At 50.6% G+C, this 8,714-nt stretch overlaps 1 pseudogene; it reads right to left on the bottom strand.

Annotated features, from left to right (window-relative positions):
- Positions 1–1,245: 1,245 nt before the first annotated feature.
- Positions 1,246–2,800, bottom strand: LOC149868309 (uncharacterized protein T26G10.4-like; annotated as a pseudogene).
- Positions 2,801–8,714: the final 5,914 nt, after the last annotated feature.

The raw sequence follows: 8,714 nt of genomic DNA, 5'->3' as shown, positions 1-8,714 counted from the left end.
CAAGACACTACTCAAAATTATTTTTTTATGTATGCTTTTTTAGTGATCTGGATACAAAAGACTTTCATAGGTTCTTGTCATACGCACACCATACTGGCGGCATCGATGCACGAGGCACCAAGATGGCGAGCCCTGCCCTCCTTCCGGCAACCATCACAAAAGGGTAAAACAAACACTGCCATACCACTACTTCTGTTATCAGAGCTTCACCAACATAGGTGAGGTCGGCCGGTCTACAACGCCAAATAAGGCCTGAACACAGAACCCTGAGAGATGATAGGTGAAAACAGCCAGCTCGCCGTTGAGCACGTCACCCATGTGATATAAGGGAGCGCACAGCTGCACCCAAGCGAGGTCGTTCATCACCCGCTTCGATTATCACAAGGGACGCTAGCCTGATCACCTAGCTCCTGCCTCCCGTTCATGATTAGCAACCGCTGAACACTGCTTCATTGCTGGCCCCGACATGCTTAGCAGTCTACTTCTCTGCATCTTGTTTCTCTCCTCAATGCTCACTGTGAGTAAATAAACCTCTACCTTCAACTACTCTCTGCCTCTGTGACTATCACCTCACCACCGCCTATCGGGCGACGTGAGCTGGATTCACGTTAACAGTCCCATAGAGAGCTAAATGACCCTTCTAACCCTGCCATTCTGGTCCCTTGTGCTGCGATCGGACAGCAGTGTGACAGCTCTCATATGATAGTACTAGGGAAGATGAAAATGACAAGTCTAATTTGAGGTTCTGCCTTTGGAAAAGAGCTTACTGGTTTTGCTATCAGTGAACAAAGCACAGCAGCCCTAACAGATGAGGGCATCATTTCCTCGGGACAAACAGATGAGGGTAAGAGTCAAGAAACCAAAAAATATCAGAAAGCAGACAAGGAGATTGACTTTTATTAGTAGATGTTTTGGTTGGGGAATCCAGGAAAAAGATGACAATGTTGAGATGGAAATACAAAGCGCCCGAGCGAGGGACTAACAATCCAGGGTGGGGGAGAGGAGTGGAACGCGACTAGGTTACATACCATACAATGTTAGCCAACTAAGCCCGGGGGTGGGGGGGTGTGGAAGGGGGAGGGGGGAGGGGGGGATCGCAACGCTGAGAGGGAAAGAAGATAGATACACACATACCCGTTACAGTGGTCCGCGATGTTGAAGGAAGTGGCTCGGAGTGAGCGTCTCAGTCCATAGAGTCCGATCACGGGGGTCCTCTTCGGGTGGGGCGGGGTCGTCCGTGGCGGCGAAGTCCTCTCGACGCGAAGCGAAGCGGTGGGGGGGCGGTTCAGGCGGCGGCGTCCTCCGGGTCCGGTCCGGCGGCGGCTGGTCTGGAGGGGTCGATGTACTGGCGGTGGCCCGTGATGTGCTCCATGTAGATGTCGCGGGACCAGCGGATGGTGTCGGACACCATGAGGCAGCGCATCAGCTTGGCGTAGTGGTGGGAAACGCGGCAGGCGCGGAGGACGCTCTCGTTGTTGGGGTCCCAGGCTCCGAGCGTCCCCACGATGAGCGCGTCCACCGTCACGTCGTAGCCGCGGCTCCTCAGGGTGTCGGCCAGCGGGGCGTACTTCTCCCGCTTGCGAGCCCGGGCCTCGGTGAAGGCTTGGCGCCGGTTCTCGAAGGGGATGGTGACGTCCACCATCACGATCTTCTTGGCCTCGTGGTCCGTGATGACGATGTCGGGGCGCAGCTGGCTCTCGCAGCCCGGGACGGTGCGGTTCACGGAGATCTCCCCCGCCCCGGCCGGGATGGCTCACACCAGGCGGTCCTGGACAGCATTGTGGCGCAGCTGCCAGGCTCTGGCGTGCGGCCTGCAGCTGCACAGCACGTGGGGGAGGGTCTCCACCGCGTAGCCGCACCGTCGGCACCTCTTGTCCCGGTGGCCGAAGCGCACGGCCCCGTTCAGAGGCAGGCAGTTGAGGCGGGCGCGGTGGAGGAAGCGTCAGCCCGCGAAGCGCGTGAAGCTCCTGCTGGGCATGAAGTGGTTGCTAGCGTCCCATTTCGAGGTGACGTCGAAGACCTTGCCCTGGTCGGGTTTGGCCTTCAGGTCGCCAGCGTACTTGTTGCAGACGGCGTCCTTCAGGAACCTCTCCAGGAAGGTCCTCATGCGGGGCGTGATGGTGATGCGGTCGGCATGCGGGGCTGGGCGCAGGCAGACTCCCAGCTCCCGACCCTCCTTGGTCCAGCTCCAGGCGCAGCCGATGCGGTTCCCGAGGCGGTGCGTGGCGTTGCGGGCTCGGCTCCACAGCGAGGCAAAGTCCCCGCCGTCTCGGCTGAACTTGCCCTCGAGCGAGCCGCTGAGGAAGGTGGCCAGGTCTTGTCCGGCGGGCTGCCGCCCGATCCTCTTGCGGGCGGTCTCCTCCAGGGCGCTGGCGGCGATGGTACTTACCGTGGCGTCTGGACAGGTGAGGAGGCGGAAGGCGTGGGTCACCACTGCGATGTCGCACAGGTCTCCCATGCGGGGCACGTTGGCGCCTCCCTGCCGGTAGGGGATGTGTAGGACCTCGTTGCTGGCCCGCAGCGGCAGGTGCAGCCACTTCTTGAGCAGCCGCCGGATCTCGGTGTCCGCCTTCTTGAGGGGGGTCTTGGGGACCGCCGAGCCCCTCAGGACGAACGCGATGCGGGGGATAAGGAAGGTGTTCACCGCGTCAATCTTCTGCCAGGGGGCCAGCAGGGACAAGTCCAGCTTGCGGGCATCCTGCACGATCCCGGCGATGGTTTCCTCCGGAGTCTGCCTAGCCTGGTGGCCGGTGGGCGTCCCCAGGTGGCAGTAGGCCTCGCCGTCGCGCAGGTGTTTCATCGCCTGGCCCTGGACCGTGAGGGTGGAGTCCAGGATGCGGCACTTCCACCTGCCGTCGATGTGCAGGGAGGCGCACTTGGCGACGTTAAAGCGCAGGCCCATCCATCTGGCCACCTCGGATGTCACGTCCAGCATCTGCTGCAGCTGGGCGGCGTCGGGGGCCAGGAGGACCAGGTCGTCGGAGTAGGCCAGGACGCTCAGCTTCTGGCCGTATAGGTCGAGCCCATCGGGGCCGCCCGCCACAGCGCGAAGGAGCGGTTCCATGGCCAGGTTAAAGATGATGGGGCTGAGGGGGCAGCCCTGCCTCACTCCCGACCGGATGGGGATCTCCGCGGTCTCTCTTTTGGTGGCGCGGACGGTCGTGGTGCAGCCGAAGTAGAGCTCTCGCACCGAAGCTATGACGCCGTCTGGTAAGCCCAGCTCGCGGAGGGTGTCGAAGATGTGGCGGTGGGGCACGGACATCCAAAGACATTTTCAGGATGGGAGAAGATTCACCCAATATTTAATTTAGTTTAATCAGTTACATGTTTTGGAACCTCAAGCACTGTGATCAAAGTGCTGGTGAGAAACTGGAAAGTCCTAAATGCAGGATGAAGTGTATATGAGCAAGATAGATGGTGAGGGGCCAAACGATGCACTCTATTACATACGTAAAAACCTCTGCTCACTGTGCCTCTCTCTCTAGCATGAGCATGGTAGACACAGAGAGAATAAAAACTAATGGATCTGCTACTGCACAGAACCACAAACTTGAAGCTTCAAGTATAAGCAGTTCAAAGATTTCTGGATATTATTACAGCTTGTGGGCACAGCTGCTGCATACCATGCCAACATTTTTAACTGGAGGATTTCTTTTCTCGCTATTATACATGCAAAATCAGTCTGCACTGAGGTGATAGACTCATCATTTACATCATTTACAGTTAGTACTGAACATTTAAATCCCAGCCATTAAAAAATTACAAATCGGACCTCCAAATAATGAAACAGTCTTAAACAAGTAATGAAAAGTATTATATAAGGTTTATGAAAGATATAGTAGTTGCCCATGATAGCAGCGGACTGAAGTAAAGGTCCCTTCCAATGTATATCCCAAATTAGTATTATTATCAATATTATTAAAAACGTAATACACTTTAAATTCACTTTACAGATGTAACCCTTCTACCAGGCACTGTGTTCTAATGTGAACAAACCTCCCCACTCACAAGCAGTGTTCAGCTAAAACAGGGTTTATTCCAAGGGAAAAACAGAGCAAACACCCAACCTTAATGAAAATCATAACTATTGAACCTCAACTGAAAGTCCAGTTAACAGTCTCAGCCACTGCCAAACTAACCCGGGGGGCCACCATGGGTAGGTCTAGAACTTTGAAAAAGGGAGTTGCAAATAGTGAGGTGCATCATCACATATGAAACACCACAATTTTTTCTTCAGTTAAAAATAAACTAGAAGCTTTACTAATGCTAGGGGCCTAGGGCTGTACGGAAGCAAAACCAAATATAACTTAATTGGAATGAATTAAAAACAATCTGCAGGGCTGTGAAATTAGAAGCATCATCACCACAAGCAGCTAACAGACAGCAGGACTGCAGAACATGGGCTAGCTTGATTGGTGGAACTTGAAGATCAGCGCTGTCAGTTGTGGGGACCCATGTGCACCCCCAAGCCTGGGAGCTCACAACTGACACAGGCTCCCAGGTGCAGGACCACATGCCACCACAACTGGAAGCCCCATCAGCAGACAGGGCCCCCAGCCATGAGGGTACCCCAGGCACGGGGGAGACTGCAGCTGCTGAGATCTCCCAGCTGCAGGGGCTCTCCATGCATCCCTGCAGATGGAAGACTGCAGCAGCTAGGATCTCCCAGCTGCAGGAGTACTGGGATGCCCTTGTGGCTGGCAGCTCCATCAGCTAAGGGGGCTCCCAGCTGTGGGAACTTGCTTGTTGCTGGTGCAGCCGGAGTCCTGGCTCCCCCTGCACCAGCAATAAGGCATGATGGGATCTAATTATAATCCCACAATGCACGTGTGGCACAGCAGGAGGTGTGATTGTGTGGACCGTACACTAGATCCCACTGCACCTTTATGTGAACATGTAGAGGGGCCCTTAAGAAGTTAATGCTGAATAAAGCCATCTAGCGAGTCACTCCTATCCAGAATCTCTCCTGCTCTTCACAGACACATAATCTCTGCACTAAAACTGCCCCCACCTCCGCAGATCTTTGCATAGTTGCATTGAGTGCTGGCTTTTTAATGACCTTTGCATAACTCTCCTTTAGCAACATTTGTGGCCTAGTTGATGCATAAAGCGGTTCGTTTCCCTGGAGGCCACAAAAATCACAGACGCACACTCATTAGATGGCACAAAAGGTGTATTTGCAAATAGGGTCAGAGCAGAGTCAAAAACTCAGATTACTCTGAACCCACAAAGGAATTTTGCAGGCAGTATTTATCTTCTGCCTCCTGGGCACGTGTGCAGAAACAGGAACTCTTACAGCTCACTTCCATTTCATACAAGCATACATGTAGTTACATCACTACATACATCGCAAGTATAGTATAATTAACTACTTAAGTATGCAGGGTGGAGAGGTAAATATGCATCAGCTAATTAAGCATGCTCAGAAACTACAGCAGGTCGCCAAGAGTTCACACCCCCCGCTTTCAAGGACACAGTCAGTTGAATTCCAGCTTCTGTAATCTGTATGAGAACGGCTAGGGAGAAGCTGGGGGAGAGTCTGCGATTTGGCATAAGAAAAGCTGTGGCAAGGCTGGGAAAGGAAAAAAAAGTCCTTGGCAGTGTTTCTTTCTTATCGGGTGCAAGCTGCAAGCTGTGCATTTCTAACAATATTCCATTTCTAACATAGTGTTGGAAAGAGGGCTGGTAGACACACAATCTGATCCATTTACCTTTTATAATTCTACACTTTAACCCCAAACAGCAGACCCAAACTCACAAGTTGTGAAAATAGATGGAAGTAGCCCTTAAACTTTCAAACCTGCATACTAATGAGGGTAGGCAGAGAAAAAATACATAAAGTTAGCCATATAGAACATAGCCATAACTGAACACGTAGAACATAAGCAGGGTTAGACGTGTATTCATCATCTAGTTCAGGAACTCCTTGGGTTACACTCAAGCCAAGATTTCCCAGCTTGCCTCTGAATCCAGCAGAAGCAGGAGCTTGCTTACTTTTTTAAACTGGAAGCTAAGATTTTCACCTAATCATGTCTGTGTGCAGACAAAACGAGGGGCGTGTGTGCAGAACAGTTTAAAGTGCGCTATATGCCTTTGCACCACTGGTGCAATCGTGTCAGTGTTTACATGCCTTCGTGGTGTATTGTACATTAATTCCAGCCCCTGTGGGAAATTTGGCGGTGTAATGCTCCTTAAATGACTTGGGGTGCAGCAAACCAAAACTCCTTTGAGGAGTTTTAGTTTGCTGCCCCTACAGCCACGGAGTGAAGCACCGGGCTCTGTGCAGCTCCATGGCTCTTCAGGAAGCCCTGTAGGTAGCCTGGCCGCAGTCCGGGACAACAGGCTTTGCCCAAGAAAAGTGGCAAGCCTGATTCCTCCCCACCACCCACCGGAGCTTGCTTGCCTGAGCTGAGCAGGGGCCCAGTGCTTCCCTCTGTGGCTGCGGTGCCCCCTGGGACCACCTGAGCTGGGTGCCTGTGGGAGGGCTGCCACTGCTGTAGAGGGAAGCACCTGCCCCCCCTGCAGCCCAGGGACCACTCTACTTGCCGGCAGCTCACCTTTCTCTCCCCACTGGAGAGGCAGGTAAATCAGTGGGGTGTGTGCATGACACAGGGGTTTAATCAGCCCTAAATTGAAGTGGTGTTTTTTAAAACCCACCACTTCAATTTAGGGCCCCCGTTTCATCTACACATGCCCCATAATGCCAGGACCTCAAGCTTTAAGAGAAAATACCAAATATCACAAGACTATCAATAAAAATAAAAGAGCTGGCAACCATACTTGTCCTTTAATAAATATTGAATACAACTAAGCTCATTACACTTGGTTTCTCTGATAAGAACATTTAAACCATAACATTTATAATCTTTACACACATCTGTTTTTCTCCTCCCTAAATTCCTTAAGAGATCAATAAACACCAACAACTCATTCAACAAAGCTATTGTTTGCTTTGACTCAGTTGTATATTCCAGCAGAAGAGTGAATGGAATGAACGAGTGAGTCACCCATTGTTTAAGCTCAGATTTTGGCTAGATTTCATTGTATCAACTACACATCTTTCCCAGAGGCTGCTTTTGGCTGAGTTCTTGTATTTTTAATCCCTCTAGTGATGCTTAACAAATATAAAAGGCTAGATACAATACATTTATATTGTTTTAAAACTTAAGTACAAATTATATATAGTATTAGTAAGCATAATAGCTAGGTCAGGACATGTGGCGAACTTTCAAGAATAGTAATACAAGATAAAGCAATAAAATCCTTGTTAATCTTTACATAAATGCTGATCAACATACTGCAGGCTTAGATTGCTCAGAGTTGTGTTAAAGGTTAGCTGGAATTCAATTTTAAGTATCTGTCCTGGGTGTTTGCACAATAGGGGCTAAATTTAAAGAATTAAACCCTCAAAATATATGCACCCAGACTGAAATTGCAACCCAGAAGACAAGGGCCACTGCCAGACATTATAGTTAAGACACGAATAACTAGTTAATCACATCTTAAGTTGTAACCCAGCCACATGTTAAAGCACTTAATGGCATCACAAAACAAGGAATAAACCACACAGTTATTCCACAAAAAATGTGGAATAATTTTGGGGCCGTCTCCTATTACACCATTAATTGATCATGTAGGCTACTGTGCCCCTGCAATTGTGAGCCCAGATCATCTGATAGGACTCCCCACCATGGAAACACATGGTGCACCCCCACAGCTAGGAGCCTCTTTAGCTGAGGCAGCTCCCAGCAGCGGAAGCTTGCTACTTGCCGGTGCAGGAGAAGCCCGGGACCGTGATCTTGGGCTCTCCCTGCATTGGCAATAGGGCATGATACAATCTGATGCTTGACCCCACAATCACCCAAACTCAAACCCAGGGTAAGTCCCCTAGCCACTGGGTTAGGATCATTCTCCAACTTGTGCTTAATGCTCCAGTAAATCTTTACTTCTTTTCTGCAGTGACCTGGCTTCATAAGGGGGCTTGAAACATGCCCCTCTCACTTTTCACTCAAATAGCCTATAGCCTGATGGTGAGGGTGCTGGTCCAGGAAAAGAGAATATTGGGACTTAACCCCTTCAGGCAAAGGAAGGAAATGAACTCAAATCACCCCCACCCTGAGTGCTCTAACTACTTTGGTGTAATTGAGAGGTTGGTGGCTCCTCTAGCATTTGTGTTTTAAGAATGAGTCTTTAGTTCTTTGAAACAAAAAGTATTGGTGCATACTTTCCAGAGTGGGTTCCAGGTGGTTGATCATGATTCATGGTACCTTGCTTCAACCCTGAGGCAAGTATCGTGGGGCAGTGTTTGTTCTTACTGTTTTCTTATTGCCTAGCCACACTCAGTTAGTCACACTCAGCTAGTCAGTCAGCATGGTAACTTTAGTAGCTCCCAAGTTTGAATGCTGATTGTTTCTGAACCCATTGTGAGCTACCTAACTGTCTCCAAGCACTGTCTAGGGAGCCTTGGATTTAACTCAGATTTCAGGGTCCAGCTCAGCAGGTTCATATACTCAAAAGCTAGGTACGGTAGGTGTTGCTTTGCCTTTGGGTGTTGTTATCTGGATTCAATGGTGTCCTTGCTGCTGGTGTCCTCATCAGGTGTTACTGCCTTGCTATCAGTGTTGAGGTCTCAGGAACCTGCGTGGCAAACTCGCAGCCAGGAGATCCTGACACTAACCTTGTTTTAAAGGAGAACCACAGGCTCGGTTTAGTGA

This window comes from Crocodylus siamensis, chromosome 3 (assembly GCF_052110815.1).
Source record: "Crocodylus siamensis isolate JL-2025a chromosome 3, ASM5211081v1, whole genome shotgun sequence".
In the NCBI taxonomy this organism is placed as follows: domain Eukaryota; kingdom Metazoa; phylum Chordata; order Crocodylia; family Crocodylidae; genus Crocodylus; species Crocodylus siamensis.
This window is presented reverse-complemented; position numbering and strand designations above follow the sequence as displayed.